Consider the following 26,415-nt stretch of genomic DNA (forward strand, 5'->3'; position numbering starts at 1 on the left):
GGGGGAAGGAGGAGGAGTGCCTTGTTACTGACCCTGCCAGGCCCCCGCATGCTCTCACCTGACATCTCACCTGACACCGCCAAGGGAGGGGCCTGTTACTGTCTGACAGGGATGGCTTCCGACCTGGCCTTTTCTGACACCATCTCCTTCCAGCCTGCTGAGGGTGGAAGTCTAGGCTCCCCACTTAACTTTCGCTGGGTGTCTGGCTGGAGGAGAGTGGTTATTACCTAAAGGCTTTCTGTCTTACTAGGCTGCCCTTTTCCGGGTCCTTTGGTTAGAGAGCACTGGCTTTTGTTGGGCTTTTTTTTTTTTCTTTTTTTTTTTTTTGCTATATGCCGGCCTCTCACTGTTGTGGCCTCTCCCGTTGCCGAGCACAGGCTCCGGACCCGCAGGCCCAGCGGCCATGGCTCACGGGCCCAGCCGCTCCGCGGCACATGGGATCTTCCCAGACTGGGGCATGAACCCGTGTCCCCTGCATTGGCAGGCGGACTCTCAACCACTGCGCCACCAGGGAAGTGTTGGGCTTTTTTTGTGTCTGCAACCACTGGCTTTTCTGGGTGGCTAGCTTCTTTAGCTCCAAGTCAGGGATAAAGGAGGCAGAAGGAGAACCCAGAGAATTAAACACCAAGTTGTTCCGTGGGTTCCTCTGTCCATGGACGGTCTGCCTTCTCTCTCCACCTTTCAGATTATTTTAATTTTTGTTTTTATATATAATGTCTAGGGTTCTTAGTTGCACTTAGTGGAAGGAATAGAGAAAAGTATGTCTACTCCATCTTTCTAGAAGTGGAAGTCCACTTTTTCCTCTTAAAATGTTCTCTAGGGGGCTTCCCTGGTGGCGCAGTGGTTGAGAGTCCGCCTGCCGATGCAGGGGACACGGGTTCGTGCCCTGGTCCAGGAGGATCCCACATGCTGTGGAGCAGCTGGGCCCGTGAGCCATGGCCGCTGAGCCTGCGTGTCCGGCCTGTGCTCCGCAACAGGAGAGGCCACAACAGTGAGAGGCCCGCGTACCGCAAATAAAAATAAATAATAAAAAAAAAAGTTCTCTATTTTAATTTACAAAAAAAAACATGTTTACTCTGACAAGTGAAACAATAAAAGTATGTATAAGGAAAACAGTAATATAAACTCTGCCTCCATTACCCCCCTATTTCTACCCCCCTTTCCAAGATAACCAATGTTCATGACCTGGGGTGTATTCTTTTCACCTATTTTTTCCATGTTATTGCAAACATATGTAAACGTAAGTATGAACTTTTGTTTCTCTAAAAGTGGTTTTCTACTTGTCAAAGATAAGCAAGCTTTGCATTATGTCGAAGTTTAGAAATTACTGGAAACACTATTATGAAAAAACAGTGGAGGGGATATAAGCAAAGTGAACTGCTGTCGAGAATTGCAGAAGATACTCTGTGCTTTCATCGTGTGGGAGAAAAACAGAGAAGAAGAGAAAGGAAAAAGAGAAAGGAAGACAATATCTAGCGATTTTTCTGAGAGTTTATATATATAACTGAAGTGATTAAAACAGGTATAATTTACATACTCTTCTGCACCTGCAATCTGATCCTGGGATACACTGAAGAAGGGGCTGCCTGGTGAGTGGACTGCAGGAAAGATGCCCGTGACTGTCGCTCGCTGTGTGAGCGCCCAGGGGCCACGCTGGACCAGGCCCTAACAGAAGTGTGTCTTCCTTCTCTCAGGTGAGCACCTCCCACTGCCACCCCCGGGGCCTTGAGGGTCCTGTTTGCTCACAGGAGAAAACCCCTCCACCTGCAGCAAATCCTCACAGCTCAGGACCTCCGTCCAACCAGAGGGGCGGTGGAGGGGAGCTCTGGCACCTCTGCTTTAGGGAATGAGGCTGAGCAGGCTCAAGACCACAGAGCCAGGACAGAAGACAGTGGCCTCCCTCCCCACCAACACGTGTGATGGGGGTCCTGACACCTAAAGGGGAAATGAAACTTTTCCCTTTTCTCAGAGACAGTCTGCTCGGCGCGATGTCAATTGATCTTTAGAGTCCTGTGGCTTCAGGAAAGAAGGAGGCCTGTTTTCCAGAGCCCAGGTCTGAGGGGGCTCACGTAACATTATTGTCAGCTCCCTCTGAGGGTTCTCCAGCTGGGGGTGAGGCTGGTCCTCCTGACTCTGAGACAGCAGCAGTGCCTCCTCTTCCCCACTTTTATTCAAGTCACATGGTCCACTGAAGGTCTGGCCAGGAGAACGGGGGTTGACCGCACACTGTTGGTTAATCTTCTTGTTTAGGTAGTGGCTACGGCAGAGATTCTACAGCCATGCTGCCTGCATTCCAATCCTGGCTCCAAGCCTTGTGAACTGTGACCTCGGGCCAAGTCATCTATCCTTTCTCCTCCTTGATTTACTTCTTCGTAAAGTGGATATAATAAACATAGGCCTGACGTGAGGATGAAGTATTTAAATTAGAACAAGTCCAGGCACATGATAAGCGCTCCTAAAGTATCAGCTGGTTATTGTCATCTGGTTTTCTCAGACCCAGTGCTTTTCAAAAACACACAGAGAAATTGTGATGCGTCTTAAAGATGCAGTTACGGCCTTCTGTGTTTCATCAATCTCCTTTGATAATTTCTGTACAGAGGGAATAAGAAGTGAGACAAGTCAGTGACCACGGTGGAAAGGGTTGGGGAAGTGATCTCTGAACAGTGAGTCTGAGAGTGGGAGGGAAGAGATGGACAGATAGCTGGACAGCTATATCTAAGTAAGAGCAAGGGAAAAGAGGTATGTACAGTAAGTCACAGTTGTCTTACAGATTGAAAATAATTGGTAAATGGTGTTCTGTTTCATTTAAAAATACTGTAGGAAAACTTTTGGGTCAGCATCTCTCATAGCATCTATCACGTCCTTTGTGATAGAATTTGGCAAGGTGGTGGAGGAAGGCTTTTCTTTCCTAGGAAGGTGTTGGGGTGTGATGTTGCCTACGTCAGAGACAGAGAAGAAAGGTTCTTCTCCCTTCTCTGGGCTGTAGATCAGCTTCCTCCTCCTGGTGAAGAAAGTCAACCATCCCATTTCACTGTGTCCATGTTCACCTCCAAATTTAGGGTGGCCTAGAGATTTCAGGCCTCCAGGTCACACAACTCCTCTCAAATAATGACCCGATAAAGAGGAACATTGTTTTCAGTTTTGTATCTCTGAGTGTTGCCTTTTTATTTGACTTGATGATTTTTACTCCTCCTTTAACTACCGCCAGGTTAATTGGGTGTACTGTCTGAAGCCAGGCTCAAAACAGGAGCAATTAAATTCACTAGACCTTTGAGAGATAAATTAAAATATACTTTTTTTTTCAAGAAATGGTACAACAGCTTGGAACCTGATTCACAGTTACCTTCCAATGTTCTCAATATTATGAGATGATCTAGGCGTTCAATCTTACAAAACTATTTATACCTCACTGTCCTGAAGCAAAGGAACTTCTGCTGCTGAACCTGTTCCAGGGATTTGTATGGATTTGAATAATGAATAGGGAAGTTCCTGCAGGAACACAGAGTCTCTGTCACAGAAATCTTTTATTTCTTAGAAATAGCCAGCTGGAAACAGGCCACAATACCCCAATTGTCCCCAGGCCTGTGTTATAGGGAAAAACTGACAGCCACCCCCCATCAGGTATTTCCATGTGCAATACGATACCATGGAAGAGTACGGAGTATTTATTATCAATTTTATCCTCATATGATTTTTCTCTTCTCAAGTTCAGCAGATGTCAACATAATTAGAACGTGAGGGTCTGTTTTCGTTACTGAAAACATATAAACCACTTCTGTATTTAGCTATATAATAACCTAAATCCTCACTGACCAACCACATTAATGGATTGTGTTCTTTTTACTTAATAAAAACCCTTTTCATTATTCTTTGATACCCTTTTTCTTTCATGTGTTTCTGTACCCTTAAAGTTAGAAAATTTCTCCATTTCTCTTCTCTCAAACCAAGACAGAGTCTCCTAATCAATGGAAAATTCACTTTTTATTTGTAGTGTCAACTCTAGGTTTGACAAATAAGTGCTCTGGGGTGGAAATAGAAGAGTTGCCCTCCCTCACCCTACTTGGTCTTCTCTACCACTGTTCTATATACCTTATTCCAAAAAGCAAATTTTTATGGTGTAATATAGTAAAAGAGAACTAGAAATAAGTAATATTAGATAGATAATTGAGCCCAAAACAGTTTGGTACGTTTGAGGAAATATTTCTCAAAGTGTGGTCCACGCATCCCTGACACCAGAAGAATCCCCTGGAGAGTTTGTTAAAAGTGCAGATTACTGGGCACCACCTCAGATTTATTCATTCAAAACTTTTGTGGATGGGGCCTGGGAATTCTGCATTTTTGACAATCTCCCCGAGTGATTCTGATGCTCACTAAAATTTAAGGACTTTAAGATTTGCTGAACGAGTTGCTCCTTCTAGACCCCAAAAGTGTCACTTGACAACCACTTGGAGAAAATACCTCGTCCTTAAAATACAACAGAGAGAAAAAGAAAGAATAAATGATTATTGAATGTGTAAAATGTGCCAGAGACGGTGCTAGTTAGAAATTTATAAACATAATTTATTTAAATATTACAACTTCTTGTTGAGGTGTTGATTAGTTTACAGTCAAAAAGTGGAACCATTCCACTCCCGGGTACATATCCCCCAAAAAACCCCAAGACACTAATTCAAGATACATGCACCCCCACGATCATAGCAGCGATATTTACAATTGCCAAGATATGGAAGCAACCTAAGTGTCCATCAACAGATGAATGGATGAAGAAAATGTGATGTGTATATATATATATAAAAAAGAATAAAAATTTGCAGCAACATGGGTGGACTTGGAGGGTATTATGCTTAGTGAAATAGGTCAAAGACAATAATGTGTGATATCACTTACATGTGGAATCTAAAAAATAAAACAAACTAGTGAATATAAGAAAAAAAGAGAGACAGATATAGACAGGGAAGGGGGGAGGGGAAAGACAGGGATAGGGGATTAAGAGATATAAACTATATGCATAAAATAAATGAGCTACAAGGATATATTGTGCAGCACAGGGAATACAGCCAATATTTTATAATAACTATAAATGGAATATAACCTTGAAAATTGTGAGTCACTATGTTCTACACCTGAAACTTATACAACATGGTATATCAACTATAAATCAATTTAAAAAAGTGGAACCAGAATGCATAAAGAATATTCTGAAATTTAACTACTGCATCTTACACCCATCTTCTGGAGTTGGGAACAGGCTCTATGACTGCACAGAGTACAAGAAATGGACAGATGAACATTACCCAGAGACACCTCATGGTGGCCTGGAGGTGGCACTGAGTCTCTGGGATGCCTCATCATTTAGATGACCAGTCTACACTCATCATGTGTAGTTGGTTTATAAAATGGCTTTTGTCCCACATGTATGAGGAATATGGATGGAGAACAGGATATATATACATATTTTCATATATCATTAAGACTATCATCACTAAAATTTTTTCAACTAGTATATCAGCTACCATTTACTGACAATGTATACTGGACTCTATGCTAAAGAGTAAATTTTCAGAATTTACTCTTCATAATGGCCCTATGAGGTAGGTGCTATTATTATATATACTTTCCAGTTAAGAAGCAAAAATGTGAAACTTGTGGACACTCACAAAGCTAGTCAGCAGCAGAGGCTGGAATGTCTTGTTTGATTCCAAAGTCCACTGGAGTCCTACACACTGGAATTGATGAAGCAAAGTTCAGCTTATGTTGTGATACTTGAGGGGAGAGCCAGTGTTGCAATACATTTAGAGAAAATTTTATATCTCTTTGTATATGGCTAAATAACAGAATTGAGTAGCTATGGATCACTTCCTGTTGTACATTCTTAGCCCTTCTCTCTTTTCCCAGACAACCCCAATCCCCCTTTCTCCACATTCTTCCAAGACCTTAAATGTCCACTTAATATATTTATTTACTTTTCTTTCTTTTTTCTTTTGAATTTTCTTTTATTTTTTTATACAGCAGGTTCTTATTAGTTTTCCATTTTATACATATTAGTGTATATATGTCAATCCCAATCTCCCAATTCATCACACCACCACCACCGACCCCCGCCACTTTCCCCCCTTGGTGTCCATAGGTTTGTTCTCTACATCTGTGTCTCTATTTCTGCCCTGCAAACAGGTTCATCTGTACCATTTTTCTAGTTCCACATATATGCGTTAATATACGATATTTGTTTTTCTCTTTCTGACTTACTTCACTCTGTATGACAGTCTCTAGATCCATCCACGTCTCTACAAATGCCTCAATTTCATTCCTTTTTATGGCTGAGTATATTCCACTGTATATATGTACCACATCTTATTTATCCATTCGTCTGTCGATGGGCATTTAGGGTGCTTCCATGACCTGGCTATTGTAAATAGTGCTACAATGAACACTGGGGTACATGTGTCTTTTTGAATTATGGTTTCCTCTGGGTATATACCCAGTAGTGGGATTGCTGGGTCACATGGTAATTCTGTTTTTAGTTTTTTAAGGAACCTCCATACTGTCCTCCATAGGGGCTGTATCAATTTACATTCCCGCCGACAGTGCAAGAGGGTTCCCTTTTCTCCATACCCTCTCCAGCATTTGTTGTTTGTAGATTTTCTGATGATGGCCACTCTAATTGGTGTGAGGTGATACCTCACTGTAGTTCTGATTTGCATTTCTCTAATAATTAATGATGTTGAGCAGCTTTTCATATGCTTCTTGGCCATCTGTATGGCTTCTTTGGAGAAATGTCTATTTAGGTCTTCTGCCCATATTTGGATTAGGTTGTTTGTTTTCCTAATATTGAGCTGTATGAGCTGTTTATATATTTTGGAGATTAATCCTTTGTCAGTTGATTCGTCTGCAAATATTTTCTCCCATTCTGAGGGTTGTCTTTTCATCCTGTTTATAGTTTCCTTTGTTGTGCAAAAGATTTTAATGTTTCATTAGGTCCCATTTGTTTATTTTTGTTTTTATTTCCATTACTCTAGGAGGTGGATCAAAAAATACCTTGCTGTGATTTATGTCTAACAGTGTTCTTCCTATGTTTTCCTCTAAGAGTTTTATAGTGTCCGGTCTTACATTTAGGTCTCTAATCCATTTTGAGTTTATTTTTGTGTGTGGTGTTACGGAGTATTCTAATTTCATTCTTTTACATGTAGCTGTCCAGTTTTCCCAGCACCACTTACTGAAGAGACTGTCTTTTCTCCGTTGTATATCCTTGCCTCCTTTGTCATAGGTTAGTTGACCACAGGTGCGTGGGTTTATCTCTGCGCTTTCTATCCTGTTCCATTGATCTCTATTTCTGTTTTTTTGCCAGTACCATATTGTCTTGATTACTGTAGCTTTGTAGTATAATCTGAAGTCAGGGAGTCTGATTCCTCCAGCTCCGTTTTTTTCCCTCAAGACCTCTTTGGCTATTCGGCATCTTTTCTGTCTCCATACAAATTTTAAAATTTTTTGTTCTAGTTCTGTAAAAAATACCATTGGTAATTTGATAGGGATTGCAATGAATCTGTAGATTGCTTTGGGTAGTATAGTCATTTTCACAATATTGATTCTTCCAATCCAAAAACACGGTATATCTCTCCATCTGTTTGTATCATCTTTAATTTCTTTCATCAGTGTCTTATAGTTTTCTGCACAGAGGTCTTCTGTCTCCCTAGGTAGGTTTATTCCTAGGAATTTTATTCTTTTTCTTGCAATGGTAAATGGGAGTGTTTCCTTAATTTCTCTTTCAGATTTTTCATCATTAGTGTATAGGAATGCAAGAGATTTCTGTGCATTAATTTTGTATCTTGCAACTTTACCAAATTCATTGATTGGCTCTAGTAGTTTTCTGGTAGCATCTTTAGGATTCTCTATGTATAGTATCATGTCATCTGCAAACAGTGACAGTTTTACTTCTTCTTTTCCAATTTGTATTCCTTTTATTTCTTTTTCTTCTCTGATTGCTGTGGTTAGGACTTTCAAAACTATGTTGAATAATAGTGGTGACAGTGGACATCCTTGTCTTGTTCCTGATCTTAGAGGGAATGCTTTCAGTTTTTCACCATTGAGAATAATGTTTGCTGTGGGTTTGTCATATATGGCCTTTATTAAGTGGAGGTAGGTTCCCTCTATGCCCACTTTCTGGAGAGTTTTTATCCTAAACGGGTGCTGAATTTTGTAAAAGCTTTTTCTGCATCTATTGAGATGATCATATGATTTTTCTTCTTCATTGTGTTAATATGGTGTATCACAATGATTTATTTGCATATACTGAAGAATCCTTGCATCCCTGGGACAAATCCCTCTTGATCATGGTGTATGATCCTTTTCGTGTTCTGTTGTATTCTGTTTGCTAGTATTTTGTTGAGGAGTTTTGCATCTATATTCATCAGTGATATTGGTCTTTAATTTTCTTTTTTTGTAGTATCTTTGTCTGGTTTTGGTATCAGGATGATGCTGGCCTCATAGAATGAGTTTGGGAGTGTTCCTTCCTCTGCAATTTTTTGGAAGAGTTTGAGAAGGATGGGTGTTAGCTCTTCTCTAAATGTTTGATAGAATTCACCTGTGAAGCCATCTGGTCCTGGACTTCTGTTTGTTGGAAGATTTTTAATCACTTTTTCAATTTTAATCACTTCTCGATTTTTCAGTTTCATTACTTGTGATTGGTCTGTTCATATTTTCTATTTCTTCCTGGTTCAGTCTTGGAAGGTTACACCTTTCTAAGGATTTGTCCATTTCTTCCAGGTTGTCCATTTTATTGGCACAGAGTTGCTTGTAGTGGTCTCTTAGGATGCTTTGTATTTCTGTGGTGTCCATTGTAATGCCTCCTTTTTCATTTCTAATTTTATTGATTTGAGTCCTCTCCCTCTGTTTCTTGAAGAGTCTGGCTAATGGTTTTTCAATTTTGTTTATCTTCTCAAAGAACCAGCTTTTAGTTTTAATGATTTTTGCTATTGTTTTCTTTGTTTCTATTGCATTTATTTCTGCTCTGATCTTTATGATTTCTTTCCTTCTACTAACTTTTGGTTCTGTTTGTTCTTCTTTCTCTAGTACCTTTAGGTGTAAGGTTAGATGGTTTATTTGAGATGTTTGTTGTTTCTTGAGGTAGGATTGTATTGCTATAAAATTCCCTCTTAAAACTGCTTTTGCTGCATCCCACAGGTTTTGGATCGTAGTGTTTTCATTGTCATTTGTCTCTAGGTATTTTTTGATTTCCTCTCTGATTTCTTCAGTGATCTCTTGGTTATTAAGTAACGAAGTGTTTAGCCTCCATGTGTTTTTGTTTTTTACGTTTTTTCCTGTAATTGATTCCTAACCTCATAGCACTGTGGTCAGAAAAGATGCCAGATATGATTTCAATTTTCTTGAATTTACTGAGGCTAGATTTGTGACACAAGACTTGATCTATCCTGGAGAATGTTCCGTGTGCACTTGAGAAGAAAGTGTAATCTGCTGTTTTTGGATGGAATGTCCTATAAATATCAATTAAATCTATCTGGTCTATTATGTCATTTAAAGTTTGTGTTTCCTTATTAATTTTCTGTTTGGATGATCTGTCCATTGGTGTAAGTGAGGTGTTAAAGTCCCCCACTGTGATTGTGTTACTGTCGAATTCCTCTTTTACAGCTGTTAGCAGTTGCCTTATGTATTGAGCTGCTCCTATGTGGGGTGCATATATATTTATAATTGTTATATCTTCTTCTTGGATTGATCCCTTGATCATTATGTAGTGTCCTTCCTTGTCTCTTGTAACAATCTTTAAAGTCTATTTTATCTGATATGAGTATTGCTACTCCAGCTTTCTTCTGATTTCCATTTGCATGGAATATCTTTTTCCATCCCCTCACTTTCAGTCTGTATGTGTCCCTAGGTCTGAAGTGGGTCTCTTGTAGACATCATATATATGGGTCTTGTTTTTGTATCCACTCAGTGAGCCTGTGTCTTTTGCTTGGAGCATTTAATCCATTCACGTTTAAGGTAATTATCCATATGTATGTTCCTATTACCATTTTCTTAATTGTTATGGGTTTGTTTTTGAGGTCCTTTTCTTCTCTTGTGTTTCCCACTTAGAGAAGTTCCTTTAGCATTTGTTGTAGAGCTGGTTTGGTGGTGCTGAATTCTCTTAGCTTTTGCTTGTCTGTAAAGCTTTTGATTTCTCCATCGAATCTGAATGAGATCTTTGCTGGGTCGAGTAATCTTGGTTGTAGGTTCTTCCCTTTCATCACTTTAAACATGTCATGCCACTCCCTTCTGGCTTGAAGAGTTTCTGCTGCGAAATCAGCTGTTAACCTTATGGGAGTTGCCTTGTATGTCATTTTTCCCTTGCTGGTTTTAAAAATTTTTCTTTGTCTTTAATTTTTGCCAATTTGATTACTATGTGTCTCGGCATGTTTCTCCTTGGGTTTATCCTGTATGGGACTCTCTGCGCTTCCTGGACTTCGGTGGCTATTTCCTTTTCCATGTTAGGGGAGTTTTCAACTATAATCTCTTCAAATATTTTCTCGGGTCCTTTCTCTCTCTCTTTTCCTTCTGGGACCCCTATAATACGAATGTTGGTGCATTTAATGTTGTCCCAGAGATCTCTTAGGCTGTCTTCATTTCTTTTCATCCTTTTTTTAAATTCTGTTTCACAGCAGTAAATTCCACCATTCTGTCTTCCAGGTCACTTATCCATTCTTCTGCCTCAGTTATTCTGCTAATGATTCCTTCTAGTGTATTTTTCATTTCAGTTATTGTATTGTTCATCTTTGTTTGTTCTTTAATTCTTCTAGGTCTTTGTTTAACATTTTTTGCATCTTCTGGATCCTTGCCTCCATTCTTTTGCTGAGGTCCTGGATCATCTTCACTATCATTATTCTGAATTCTTTTTCTGGAATGTTGCCTATCTCCACTTCATTCAGTTGTTTTTCTGGGGTTTTATCTTGTTCTTTCATCTGGTACATAGCCCTCTGCCTTTTCATCTTTTCTGTCTTTCTGTGAATGTGGTTTTTGTTCCACAGGCTGAAGGATTGTAGTTCTTCTTGCTTCTGCTGTCTGCCCTCTGGTGGATGAGGCTATCTAAGAGGGTTGTGCAAGTTTCCTGATGGGAGGGACTGGTGGTGGGTAGAGGTAGCTGTTGCTCTGGTGGGCAGAGCTCAGTAAAACTTTAATCTGCTTGTCTGCTGATGGGTGGGGCTGGGTTCCCTCCCTCTTGGTTGTTTGGCCTGAGGTGACCCAACACTGGATCATACCGAGGCTCTTTGGTGGAGCTAATGGCGGACTCTGGGAGGGCTCACACCAAGGAGTATTTCCCAGAACTTCTGCTGCCAGTGTCCTTGTTCTCACAGTGAGACATAGCCACCCCCAGCCTCTGCAGGAGACGCTCCAACACTAGCAGGTAGGTCTGGTTCAGTCTCCTATGGGGTCACTGCTCCTTCCCCTGGGTCCCTGATGCACACACTACTTTGTGTGTGCCCTCCAAGAGTGGAGTCTCTGTTTCCCCTAGTCCTGTCGAAGTCCTGCAGTCAAATCCCGCTAGCCTTCAAGGTCTGATTCTCTGGGAATTCCTCCTGATGTTTCTGGACCCCTAGGTTGGGAAGCCTGACATGGGGCTCAGAACCTTCACTCCAGTGGATGGACTTCTGTGGTATAAGTGTTCTCCAGTTTGTGAGTCACCCACCCAGCAGTTACGGGATTTGATTTTATTGTATTTCACCCCTCTTACCATCTCGTTGTGGCTTCTCCTTTGTCTTTGGATGTGGGGTATCATTTTGGTGAGTTCCAGTGTCTTCCTGTCAATGATTCTTCAGCAGTTAGTTGTGATTCCAGTGCTCTCGCAAGACAGAGAGCACATCCTTCTACCCTGTCATCTTGAACCAATGCCTGTCCATTTAATTTAAAGTGAGGAGACATTATCTTGTTGCAGATGAGAGTTGTGCTGGGTTTTACAGGGATATGGTAGAATTTATACTAACCTGTGTTATTTTTAAGGCATTCCAGTTAGAGCTGCCCAGTTATCAGTGTACACTAAACTGTGAGTGGACATGGATAATTATTATACATAGTAAGTTTCACTTCATCTATTAAGACTTCTCATATAAGGGCCCAGGAACATTTGGTCCCCACCAACATATTATACACATGGCAAATCTTACATTAAAAGAATATTAGTCAAATGCTTCAAGTAAGAAAAATTAAACTTGTCTGCTAAGGAAAAATATTTAAACTTTTTTACCCATTTACCAGCAAACAACTGTTGGGAGATAATTCTCCACAGGGACTCTTGAATTTCTTCATGTCTTGTGAATAGCGGCACAGGCTGCTTTTGTTCTCATATATCTTTTCAAGGATGTTTATACAGAGAACAGCCTTGGAAGACAAAGACCTTGTCTCCCTCTGGAGCAAAGAACAGGCATGCTTACTGCCTTTATAAAATATTTGGCTTCCCTAAGCTCAGAGTTTCTCCCTTATAATGTCACTCACTGCATTTTGAGGTGTCACCTGCCCTTCTTAGAATCACCACGTGGGAACTGGGGCTCAAGGAACTGGAACAGAAAATGCTGATACTCTGGCTACTGTTAATGCCAGGAGTGAAAAAGTTCTTTATTTCTGACCTAGAGGTGTTGTATCTTTGGCCAAGATCCATTAAACTATGGCAGGCTAACTTGTTAAGCTTGCAAATGGTGTGAAATCTCAGACCCTTAAGAGTCCCTGAAAATAGCAAATCATTATTATTGTTTGTATTGTTGGTAACTATTTTTTGAGCACCTAATGTGAATCAATGAACAAAACTCTATTCTAAGTAATGTACCATATGACCTCATTTAATCCCTACTACCTTGTTGTGAAGTAGATAACATTAACACCATTCTATAGCTGATGATACTGAGACTAAAAGAGCAGGCACTGATGGCTGCCTTTCTATTAGCCATTTCCCCCTTCTCAATTATATTCTGACTTTTATTCTGATATCCACCCCTTTTGCACCCAGCAAGGAAGTCATCCCTTCCTCTAACTTTAAGGGTGAGCCTATCCCATTTTTCCATTTTTGAACTTTATTCTAAGCTAATAAGGGCATGACATTCCCCTAGCTATAGAAACTGGTTAGAAAATGAACACATTATCCAGTATGGGAAAAGGGAAATGGGGACAGTGAACTAGGGAACTTCTGAGAAAGAAGTTTTCTTGCTCGTACACAAAGCCATAGGGAAAGATAGACTCTCTTCCTCCAAATGGTGATATGTGCCAGCAGGGTAATCAGAATGAATGCTGGACATAATACTGAAGCAGGGTCTGGAGTTCCCTGTTGTGCCCTATATCACCCCCTTAGGTGCTAGACTGTGGGAAAGTCCTGGGGTGTGATGCTGCAGCAGCTGGATGTTGGGGGCACTTAGCAGGTACTTATCAATTGGTACCAAAATACTCTAAAACATTAATAACTGGTAAGGCTATACTAGGATGTTCAAGTGTGATGCCTGAAACTGCTACATCCATCCCCTACCAGTCAGAGGAAGAAGCTCACACAGAGGAGGGCAGAGCCGGAACAGTCACAGAGGGACAGCGAGAGAGCCCCTGACAGCTGCCCTCTCTAGACTTTTTCAATTAAAAGACTACAGATTCCTTTTTCATCAAAGCTAGTTTCGATCTGGATTTCAGTTACTGCAGTCAAAAGCACCCACAGAAACAGTAAGTAACTACTGGGTTGGCCAAAAGGTTTGCTCGGTTTTTTCCGTAAGATGGCTCTAGTAGGGCTTAGTTGTCCTTAACTTCATCTGAAACAATTTTGTTCGATTGTATTGTGACAGCTGTCATATCAGCGTGCATTTAAAAAAAAAACTTATCAAAACTGGTGAATTTTTGTGTAGCCATTTTAATATTGAAGATGGAAGAAAAAAGCAACATCTTTGGCATATTATGCTTTATTATTTCAAGAAAGGTAAAAACACAATGGAAATGCAAAAAAAGATTTGTGTAGTATATGGAGAAGGTGCTGTGACTGATCGAACATGTTAAAAGTGGTTTGTTAAGTTTCATGCTGGAGGTTCCTCACTGGACGATGCTCCACGGTCGGGTAGACCAGCTGAAGTTGATAGCGATCAAATTGAGACATTAATTGAGAACAATCAACGTTATACCACACGGGAGATAGCCAACATACTCAAAATATCCAAATCAAGTGTTGAAAATGCTTTTGCACCAGCTTGGTTATGTTCATTGCTTTGATGTTTGGATTCCACATAAGTTAAGTGAAAATACCCTTCTTGACTGTATTTCCACATGTGATTTTCTACTTAAATGTAATGAAAACGTCCCGTTTTTAAAATAAATTGTGACGGGCGATGAAAAGTGGATACTGTACAATAATGTGGGGTGGAAGAGATCGTGGGGCAAGTAAAATGAACCACCACTAACCACACCAAAGGCTGGTCTTCATCCAAAGAAGGTGATGTTGTGTATATGGTGGGATGCGAAGGGAGTCCTCTATTATAAGCTCCTTCCAGAAAACCAAACGATTCATTCCAACAAGTAGTACTGCTCCAAATTAGACCAATTGAAAGCAGCACTTGAAGAAAAGCATCCGGAATAAGTCAACAGAAAACGCATGATCTTCCATCAGGATAATGTAAGACCGCATCTTTCTTTGATGACCAGGCAAAAACTGTTACAGCTTGGCTGGGAAGTTCTGATTCATCCGCTGTATTCACCAGACATTGCACCTTTGGATTTCCATTTATTTCGGTCTTTACAAAATTCTCTTAATGGAAAAAATTTCAATTCCCTGGAAGACTGTAAAAGGTACATAGAACAGTTCTTTGCTCAAAAAGATAAAAGGTTTTGGGAAGATGGAATTACAAAGTTGCCTCAAAAATGGCAGAAGGTAGTGGAAAAAAAGGGTAAATACATTGTTCAATAAAGTTCTTGGTGAAAATTTAAAATGTGTCTTTTATTTTTACTTAAAAACCGAAGGCACTTTTTGGCCAAACCAATACTTGGAGGGCTCAGAGTAAGTAAATAGCCACACTAGAACTGAAAAGTGTGGCTTTTGTCTGTCTGGCTTAAATGTCCCTGCTTTTTCTGATGCATCATGATGCTCCCAAGTATCAAATAAATATGAAGAAGTTATCTGCACACTGCAAAGGCTGCATTCAAATTTTAGTTACTAAGAACTCCAAGAAAAATGCAAAAGTAATATCAGTGTTAACCCTTCTGTATATCATTGAGAGTTCTCCCCACTCCTATTAGGAAATGTACTGATATAGCCTAATAATAATAATATTAACATAGAGAAAAAATATATAATAAAATATACCTGATGTTCAGATTATTTACTGGTGGTAGATCTGACAGCTCAAGTCAGACTAGATAACCAAAAACCTGTTCCAGTAAAGGCTTTTCACATTAACAACATCTTGAGAGCACACATGAGCACGTTCTATATTAATCCCACGATATTTTGAATATTGTCATTAGTATGTCACATCATCATTAACATCTCCCAGATTTACTTTCTTTTCATCTCACAGTCACCCCAAAGTCCAAAAATTAACCACTGTTCTGGAAAAAAAATGACTTGGACTGTTCATATTTCTTTGCTCAATCAAGAATCCATGTAAATGGGGACTCTCCTGGTGGCACAGTGGTTAAGAATCCACCTGACAATGCAGGGTACACGGGTTCGAGCCCAGGTCCAGGAAGATCCCAAATGATGCAGAGCAACTAAGCCTGTGTGCCACAACTACTGAGCCTGCGTGCCACAGCTTCTGAAGCCCACGCGCCTAGAGCCCGTGCTCCACAACGAGAAGCCACCGCAATAAGAAGCCCACGCACCACAATAAAGAGTAGCCCCCACTCACCGCAACTAGAAAAGCCCGCTCGCAGCAACGAAGACTCAATACAGCCAAAAATAAATAAATTTGTAAGAAAGAAAAAAAAAGAATCCATGTAAATGAATACTATACATTTGCATCTAGCTTAATTAATGGTCTTTGACAGTGTTTTCTGGTAATCTAATATATATACTTCTTAAAATAAAATATTTGTACATATTTAGAGCTCACTTACTCATAAAATGTTAAGAGTTAGAAAGCTCTTAAAGACTTCCGGTTCAAACTTTCTTATTTTATAAGTGAGAAAACTGTGGCATGGAGAGGTTAAGTGGTGAAGGCAGGCCACTTTAAAAATATCCTAATTTTAGCGAGCCATTGTCCTTTAAATGCATATTTGATTTTTTTTTTTTTTTTGGAAATACGCAAAGTCACTCAGTGTGACATGTGAATAAAAGACAGGGAGTGGGACATAGATCAAGTTGAATTAACATGTAACCTTGTAAAATATGAGTAATGAGCCTGTGATTTTGATATGGTAGATCCAAGTATAACTTAAAGGCGATGTTTTTAAACTACATTAAACAAAGAGAACATTATTTAGAATGGGGCCAAAACCTCACAAGGTTACACCAAATTTGGAACTATATTGCTAATTTTCAAAATATTTGGAAATTTTTTCTTTTGATGATCTATTTCTCACTCAATTCCACTGTGGTAGGAGAACATACTCTAAATGACTTCAGTACCTTAATATGTGCTGAGGTGTCCTTTATGAGCTGACATACATTCAATTTTGGTAAATGTCCCAGGTGCCCTTTAAAAGAGTGTGTATTCTGTTGTCTTTAAGTGGAGTACTCTGGATATCAATTAGATCAAGTGCGTTAGTTGTATTGTTTAGATCTTCTATATCTAGTGAAGCTACCTCTGCTTTTTCTATCAATTACTGAGAGATATTAAATTTCTCATTACAATTATATATTAATTCATTTCTCTTTTTAGTTATGTCCATTTTTGCTTTGTATAATTTGAAGTTATATTATTAGCTGAATTCAAATTTAGAATTTGTTCTATCTCTTTGGTGGAATGACCCTTTATCATTTTGACATAGTCCTTTGTATTAATCTGAATCCAATCAGTGGGTTAAACAGTAGACATTTAATAAAGTTAATAGGCTTAATAAACAATTATTATACCCTGATAAGAGTGACTATAAAGTATAAGGAAAATCTACATGGTATCCTACATCTGAGAGAGTACTCAAGAAAGGACAAACATGGAAGGAGTTCAGACCTTGCTGGAGAAGGTGTAGCTTAGATTACTGTATAGTAGAGGAGTTCACTGGTTTCGCCCAGGCCGGAGCTGGTCTGCAGTCACTGGGCAAGCAGGAAGCAACTCTTTGGAATGCAGGTGGAGGTAGGGGATCAGCAACTGGAGATGAGGGTGTGCAGAGGGAGCAGGACTTTGATGGGAGCCCCAAGGCAAGGTGTGGGTGGCCTACAGAGGAAATCAGAGTGCCAGTGTGGGCAGGAGGCCTTGGAGGAGCTGGTTTCCACGCTGAGAGGATCACAGAGAGGTTATCAACTACATTTCTGGACATCTGTCTGAAATAATTTTCCCTTTGTCTGAAAAACTTTTAATATTTCTTTCAGTTCAGGTCTGTTGATAACAGATTCTCTCAGATTTTATTTGTCTGGAAATTACTGTTTTGCCTTCATCTTTGGAGAACATATCTGCTAGGTAGAAACTTCTAGGTTGACAACTGTTTTCTTTTAGCACTTTAAAGATGCCATTACATTCATTGTCTTCTGACTTCCACCATCTCTCTTCTGCCATATCTTCCAATGTGACCTAACTTGTCAGTCTTGTTATTCTTTTGAAGGCAGTGCCTTATTTTTCTAGCTTCCTTTTCTTCTCCTTCTCCCCCTTCCCCTCCTCCTCCTCCTCCTTCTTCAAGGTGTTCTCTCTGTCACTTTTAGCAGTGTTACAATGATGTGCCTCATTGTGGTTTTCTTTGTATTTATCCCTTTAGGGGCTTGGAAAGCTGATTGAGTTTGTGGATGGATTTTTTTTTTTTATATCACTTTTGAAAAATTCTTGGCTATTATCTTTTCAAATATTTTTTCTACCTTATTTCTTCTCTTTTTCCCTAGGAGTCCAACTGCACTCATGTTAGATCTTTTTACCTTACTGAATGTGTATCTTCATCATGTCTCATATGTTTAATCTGGGTTTTTTAAAACATATTAATTTAGTTTGTACCTGACAATTTCAATAGCTGGGTCATCTGTAGGTCTCTTTCTATTGCCTATTTCTTTTCTTTCAGTCCTGTTTCCTGGTATGCCTGGAATTTTTTAAAAGTAAATGCTGGACACTGAGTTTGAAAAATTGTGGAGGCTTTGGAGAATGCCATATACCTCCAGAGAAGGATTTACACTATTCTCTAAGGCACGTACTTTGCTAGGCTTTGGGAAAACAGAAGTGAATAAAACAGGTAAAATCTCTGCCTTCATGGAGTTTACATGCAGTGGGGACAATAGACAATAACATGAAAAAATAATAATAAAGTAAGCAGTGATAAAGAATATAAAGAGAAGTAAAGGGATAGAGGTTAAAGGGTGGACACTTAGACAGGGTGATCAGAAGGTGACATATGAGCTAAGGTTGTATAAAGTGATGGGGAGAGACATGAAAGTATTTATGGAAAGGGTGATCCAAGCAGACGGAAAAACAAATGCAAAGGCCCTAAGGCAGTGGAGTGCTTGCCTGGTTCAAGGAATAGCAAGGAAGCCAGTGTGGCTACAGGGGAGTGATCAGTGGGAAGAGTGGTGGAAGATGTTGCCGGAGAAGTAAGTAGAGGCTATATACTACAACCGTGGAGCCCAGAGGAAGAACTTTGGATTTTATTCTGTGTACGACAGATAGCCACTGAAGGATTTTGAGGAAAGAGATGATGTGATCTGATTTAGATTTTAAAAGGATCATTCTGCCTGATGTGTCTGGAATAGATTGCAGCAGGGCAAGAATGTCACTAGGGAGGCGAGTTAGGGGGCCAGAATTATAGTGATCTATGCCAGGGCTGATGGAGGCTTGGTCTGGAGAAGTAGCGGTGGATGTCAGGAGAAGCAGTTGGATTTGCAATGTATTTCTGAAGGTAGAGGCAGCAGATTCCAATGATGGCTTTGATGGAAGTTCTGCAGAAGTGGGTTTCCTGCCACCTGCACAGGTCATGCAAAATAAATACTCATGTTTGCACCTAGTTTTACAGCCTTTTCCTTGATGAGAACCCTCCACCAATTTGTGAGATTCATTTACACAAAACCTGACTCTGTCCCTGGGGTCTGAGAGAAAAAGAAAGTAAAATATGGTAGCTCTTAGGTTTTGGCCAGAGTGACAGGTGGAATGGTAGCGACATTCTGAGCCGTGGTACCCTGGGAAAAGAATAGTTTGGAGGGGATGTAGAATTCTATTCTGGACATACTAAATAAAGTTTAAACTCCTCACACTGGCACTCAAGACCTCATTCTACTCACAAAAGCTCTTCTCCCACTGCCACCTAGGCTTGTGTTTGTGAAACTTTTCAGGTTTGAATGTTCCTTCCTGTTCTTTCTCTATTTTTTCTTGAAATTTTACTCATTCTGCAAGGTTTAATATAAATGAAAGCTTTTCTGTAAGAGTTGACTTCCTCCATGTTCCAGGGATGGAAAACTGGAAGTCCACAGCAGGCCCTCAGTAGTCTTTAAATTCAATGTGAATGTTTTAGACTGAACAAGCATTCTCCTGTTGGCTTGGTCACCCCTACTGCCTTGGTTGCAATCACTCATTTCTGTTTCTTGCTTAGATCCTTTGCCATTTGAGTTCATGAACCATGACCTTCTCAAATCATTTTGCTTGCATCCCTTCTATAGCAGTTACACACTGGGTCCTTTATTAACAGCAGCAGCAGTTTGGTCACAGAAAGTTTTGCACATTTTCATAGTATTCTGTTTTTCTGATTATTTTCCTCTTTTATTCTTTTTCTCTGTTGTTACATTTTTTTTCCCTTATGGAAAATTTAGGGCTGCAGAAATAGAATGCAAGGGTAGAGGAAAAGACTACCATCCAAACTGACTGCTGATTTTATTTGACCTGATTTCAAATTGCTCTCTCAGTTTGTTTTGTGATGAAGCAAATATTTCACACTAATGACACCTGAATAAAAGGTAAAGTTTACCTTTTACTAGGCTAAGGCTATGTGAAACAGGTCAGTTTAGTTTTAATTAAAAATGAAGGATTAAATAAATATTTAAATCATGAAATGTTTGAACAGTTTTTATTAAGAAAATCTACTCCTAAGTCCAACCCTTAGGTCAGACCTTAGGGAACAAGAATAAAGTGAATCCACCCTTTATCAGGATAATGTTTTAAAACCTATTTGCAGTTTACAAATACAGAAAGGCAGCAAAGTCCACAGGCAGGGCAGCTTTCACAGAGAAGGGCTGTGGCGAAACCAGATGCCTTACTACTTGTTTCATTTGGCAGTTGTAATACATGTCCTTGCCAGTTTGTTTTGTTCCCACTTAATTCCCAACGTCCCATCTTCTTCCTAATGGAAAATCAGCTTTGAAAAACTGCTCACCAAACTGCCTTCAGTGAGTCAAAATTTCATAATGTAGCCCTGACTGATGGAGTCCTTTGCTAGATTTTGCTAAGTTACCCCTGGGAAGCAGTCAGTGGAGAGAGGAGGAAAAAATGCACAGGAATATTAACTGACATGATAGACCGTTCCTGCTCAGTGTGTTATAAAATCAGAGTGAGGCTGTAACAATCAAGCTTTGATTTTCTTCCCATTTCTCTGACCTTTCAGAAATTCTCTCCAAGGAAGTGTTTTGAAGTATCTAGATGGAAAGCATTATGCAAACTCAAGGTGTCCAACTCATATGTGGTCTGTGCATAGGGAAGAAGGAGGGTTTTTCTGTGTGCTTCATGGAAGAGAGAGGAGTATCCTTCTAACCCTACCTACCCCACTTGCATATCTGACTTGGGTTATGGCTGCTCCTTTACACAGTCTCTGAGCTGTATGCTGCATGGAGCCATGGCCAAGTGTGCATAAGGCACAGCTGTCTCTGCCCCATAGTTCTGACACCTCCTCAGAAGACTCATGGTTCTATACCCTTCTCCAGAGCTCTCATTCCAGGCAATGAAATTGAAGATACATACGTAGAAGGAATCTTTTCAGTTACTTCATGGCCAAAGGGCAAGATAGTGACAAAGCTTAGCCTCATGCAGAATGGAGGGAGCCTCTTCCCACTAGAAGGGCTGCCATCTTGGGCAGAATGGAGGCAACATGTAAGGTGCTTCTCCGTGAGATTCACCCGGCTCTCCTCCCTAAGTGTGGGGAACCCACCACAGCCACCAAAGCACAGGGTGCCCACACCGTGTTGTCAAGGGGAAAGACACCTGCCCTTCTCAGAGCAGACCTACAGAGTCCAATGACGGGGGCAGGGCCCAAGGATGGAGTTGACTACACTGCCATTTTCTGCTCATACTGGGCTGCTGGGCTGCTCCTCAGCAACAAATTTCTGCATCTCCAAGCGGGGAGCCATGGGTACTGAGGAAGGGTTTTCTCTCCTTCACACTCAGAAGGCCATACTGCTCCTTCCTTCCTGAAGTTAAAAAAGAATTTCCTGTGTGTGTGTGTGTGTGTATACACACATACATACATATATATACAAATATATATTGAAATACATATGGACATTGAATATATATTATATACATAATATATCGAACACAATATGTATTGTACAAATATATGTTATATATGTACATACACATGCATGTGTGTATGCATGTGTGTATGTGTGCATACTTGATGGAGCCTGATTTGCATTCCTGTCCATCACCAGAGAAAAAATTAACCTTCTTTTCTTCAACAGACAATAGGGTACTCAAATAAAACAAGATGATGATATACTAAGATCTAACTCAGCCTTTCTCAAGCAGAGTTCTATGAGAGAATTATTCCCTACTGCCCTAAAACATGCATATATATAATGAACTAATTCTGCTCTATGCTTATACAATGGTGCTAGTAATGAATTATCTTGTCTCTATGCATACAGAATTATACTAGTTATATGTCATTCTTAGTACCACGCTTGGGAGAATTTAGAAATAGTTACATAATTTTCTGTGCCCTCTCCTCTACCAAAAGTCTTGGTCCTGCCTTTCCCTGCTTAGAGGGTAGAAAAAGTAAGCAGTAGGAGTGGAAAGATGCAAAAGAAAGAACACATCTCTCTGCACTGCCGAAGCTGACTTGGCACTTTCCTCCTCTCCCCTCTCGCCTCCGCCCTCCCTCGCCCAGGGGGTGGGAAGGCATTTGCTTAGGCAGCGAGGCACCAGAATGGAGGTGCATTTGCAACATCTGAAAGCACATTTTGGAAGCATTCCAATTTGGCTGAAAGTGAAGTGTGTCAGATGCACTCACTTAGGGAGATACTTAAAACCATCAATTTATATAGCAATATAAAATGTATTTCATTTTATAATATGTGCAAAAACTGCCTAGGTAGTCAAAACAATCTAATAACAAAGATCTGAAGAACAGCTTTAAAATCTGATATATTCTTTATGCTTCAAGGGAATAATGTTTTCTTCATTTTATGCACCTGACTTTCAGCAGCCCTGTCTGACTGGCGGTTGAGAGACTGAACTCATGTTTATCATTACTAAACAGCTCATTCCTTCAACATGTATTATGGGCTTCCCTGGCGGTGCAGTGGTTAAGAATCCACCTTCCAGTGCAGGGGACACAGGTTTGAGCCCAGGTCCGCGAAGATCCCACATGCCGCGGAGCAGCTAAGCCTGTGCGCCACAACTACTGAGCCTGTGCTCTAGAGCCTGTGAGCCACAACTACTGAGCACACGTGCCACAACTACTGAAGCCTGCGTGCCTAGAGCCCGTGCTCCTCAACAGGAGAAGCCACTGCAATGAGAAACCCATGCACCACAAAGAGTGGCCCCTGCTCATTGCCACTAGAGAAAGCCCGCGTGCAGCAACGAAGACCCAACGCCGCCAAAATAAATAAATAAAAATAATAAACTTCCCTTTAAAAAAAAACATTATGCAGCTCCTGTGCCAGGTACTAAGGACTAAGTGGAACTGTATAAATAATGGTAGCCTAAAGATAATTATAATAGTGATAGAACACTAATAGTTGTTGTTTGCCTCCCTAGAATTCATTTTCCCTCCTCCAACAGCTCCTGACTCCCACTGCAGATGTGCCCCTTGTCCCGTGAGGTTCCTTCCCTTGGTTCTAAGGACAGAACACATGACTCAGGCGTAAGCCATTGAATGTACTGCATATTCGTCTATCTACAATGATTGGTTCAGAAATGAGCACATGACCAAAACTAGTCCAATCAGAATAAATTTCATGACTTGTTCAAAAGCTACCATAAAAGACCTCTTTTGAGCTGGACTTGAACCTGAGAAAATGTAGCTAGAGCTGCCCCAGCAATCTTGTCACTACTTAGCCTGGAGCTAAATGGAGACTAAGAATGAAGTCAGAACACTAGGCAGCAAAGTAAAGAAATAGAGGGAAACTGAGTCCTAATGGCATGGTTGAAGCACTAAATCCAGCCTTGTCTGAAGCTGGCCCAGACTCTGGGCCTTTTACCTTCCTGTAAGAATAAATGAAGGCTGTACAAAGCAATACTTGTAACACTGTGCTGGTAGGTTTTTAACGTATATAGATGTAACATATAGTATTTAATGACAGTAAAAGACAAAAGAGGGCAGAAGGAATGGAACTATAGTGGAGCAAAATTTCTGCATTTCATTGGAATTAATCTGAAGTAGATTGTGATAAATTAAAAAGCATATTATAATCTTGACAGCAACCACTAAAATAAAACAGTAAAGGAAAATTAATAGAGGAACTAAAAAAAAAGAATCAATGTACTTTTTGTTGTAAGCCAACTATAGTTTGGTTCTATGTCACTTGAAACTAGGAAACAACTAACTCATACAAATGATAATGCTGATAATAATAAGACCAGGATAATGGGGAGAAGCCCATGAAAACTATGTGACAGGGAAGATAATATTAGACAACAGGACCCTACAGATCTTATAGGAACCTTGTCTTGACAGAAGCAAAGCAGAAATTAGTGAACTAAGATCCAGGGAAACATCGTTTAGAACTTCTGGCTCATTCTGTTAATCAAATGGAATTAACCTTGGCCCCAATGAGGTACATGAAACAAACACTATACACCAGACCCTAGACCACTCACGCTCCGGAACAGCAGGATGCTTTCCTAGTCAAGCTTGGAGAAGCCCCAGGATGAATAGCCTGGTTTTTTTTTTAAGCTAGATTCAGAAGCTTTGTGCAACCAATAGAGGTATTTCTGTCAGGTACTGGCTACTAAGAGTGCCTGTTGCCCTAAGCAATAATGTCAAATGGTAAATAAGAAAAACAATCTTTAATAAGAGTCAGAGGTATTAGAGATCAGAGACAAAGCACACTTTCTTGCATCCCTGAAGCATAGCCACAAGGAAGGATTATTTAGTGTGAAAGTAAACAGACTATTATTTGGGCAGCCACTATGTTAAATCAAGTTGTGTTTAGACGTATTCCCAGTTTCTAACCACTATAACGAAATTCAGAAGTGCTGTCCCTCTTCCTTAACGCCACACTCATGTATCATGTACCTCAGGGAAAGGCCTGGAGCTCAGCAGTTTATTTACTATCTTTTCCATTTACTTTTTTTTTTTTTTTCCTGTACGCGGGCCTCTCACTGTTGTGGCCTCTCCCGTTGCGGAGCACAGGCTCCGGACACGCAGGCCCAGCGGCCATGGCTCACGGGCCCAGCCGCTCCACGGCATGTGGGATCCTCCCGGACCGGGGCACGAACCCGTGTCCCCTGCATTGGCAGGCGGACCCTCAACCGCTGCGCCACCAGGGAAGCCCTCCATTTACTTTTTTTTAACACTCAATTCCAAAGCTTTGCTAGCTAGGAGACTGTTGATCAGTTTCTTCACCTGATAGATTTTCCCAAGTAATGAAAGAAGGCAAAAACTGGAAGAGAACTTTTCTGTTGAATTCTAAAACTCTAAAAGGGCTTCAAATTGCACTGCATTATTTGCCACAAAATAGAGATTAAGACCTTGTGTGAAGTGGGTGGGGGACCCTCTCCACTGAGAAGTTAGTACTTTTCTTTAAAGACCATACTATTGTATATTTTGTGTATTATTCCATGGACAGCCAATCTTACTCCTGAAGAATGGGCACTTCTCCTTTTAAAATCCATATTGCCAATACAAACAACTCATGCAGCTCAATATCAAAAAAAAAAAAACCCAATCAAAAAATGGGCAGAAGACCTACATAGATATCTCTCCAAAGAAGACATACAGATGGACAACAAGCACATGAAAAGATGCTCAATATCGCTAATTATTAGAGAAATGAGAATCAAAACTACAGTGAGGTATCACCTCACACCGATTAGAATGGGCATCATCAGAAAGTCTACAAATAATAAATGCTGGAGAGGGTGTGGAGAAAAAATAACCCTCCTACACTGCTGGTGGGAATGTAAATTGATACAACCACTATGGAAAACAGTATGGAGGTTCTTCAAAAAACTAAAAACAGAGTTACCATATGATTCAGCAATCCCACTCCTGGGCATATATCTGGAGAAATCTCTAATTCAAAAAGATACACGCACTGCAATAGTCACTGCAGCACTATTCACAATAACCAAGACATGGAAGTAACTTAAATATCCATCAACAGATGAACAGATAAAGAAGACGTGCTGTACTTATACAGTGGAATATTACTCAACCATAAGAAAGAATGAAATGTTGCCATTTGCAGCAATATGGATGGACCTAGAGATGATCATACGAAGTGAACTCAGACAGAGAAAGACCAATATCATATGATATCACTTACATGTGGAATCTAAAAAAATTATACAAATGAACTTGTTTACAAAACAGAAATAGACTAACACACATAGAAAACAAACTTATGGTTACCAAAGGGGAAGGGAGGGAGGGATAAATTGAGAGTTTACCTATATAAAATAGGTAAACAAGAAGGACCTACTGTATAGCACAGGGAACTGTATTCAACATCTTGTAATAACCTACAATGGAAAAGCATCTGAAAAAGAATACACATATTTACACACATATGTATAACTGAATCACTCTGCTGTACACCTGAAACACTGTAAATCAACTATACTTCAATAAAAAATAAAAATAAAAAACATATTGCTGAATGTTTTCTACATTATTTTCTGACGGTACCTATCCCCTCAAGGGTAGCCTGACAGATTGTATTTTCTATAGGTGGCCACAAATATATCTCTGGCCGTAGCAGCCTGACCTTGCCACTCTCACTTTAAGAACTAGAGTTCATTTCTCCATTTCTCCACCCGCCTTGGACCTAGGCAGGCCCTGTGACTACTTTGACCAATGACCAACAGAACACGAAGTTACACGTCAATTCCAGGTGTAGCCCTAAAGTGTTAATTTCCTGCCTCTTGGAATCCAGCTACCATGTATAACTGCTCTGAGATTAGTATGCTGTGA

At 40.2% G+C, this 26,415-nt stretch overlaps 1 protein-coding gene across 1 annotated transcript in view; it reads right to left on the reverse strand.

The window, feature by feature from the left end:
* Positions 1 to 1,477: 1,477 nt before the first annotated feature.
* FEM1C (fem-1 homolog C) overlaps positions 1,478 to 26,415 on the reverse strand; it is a 202,882-nt gene continuing 177,944 nt past the window's right edge. Inside the window, exon 6 of the mRNA XM_067731469.1 lies at positions 1,478 to 2,589. The gene's annotated coding sequence lies outside the window, so the exon portion shown is untranslated. The remainder of the gene's footprint in view (positions 2,590 to 26,415) is intronic.

Source organism: Pseudorca crassidens, chromosome 3, assembly GCF_039906515.1.
Source record: "Pseudorca crassidens isolate mPseCra1 chromosome 3, mPseCra1.hap1, whole genome shotgun sequence".
NCBI lineage: Eukaryota > Metazoa > Chordata > Mammalia > Artiodactyla > Delphinidae > Pseudorca > Pseudorca crassidens.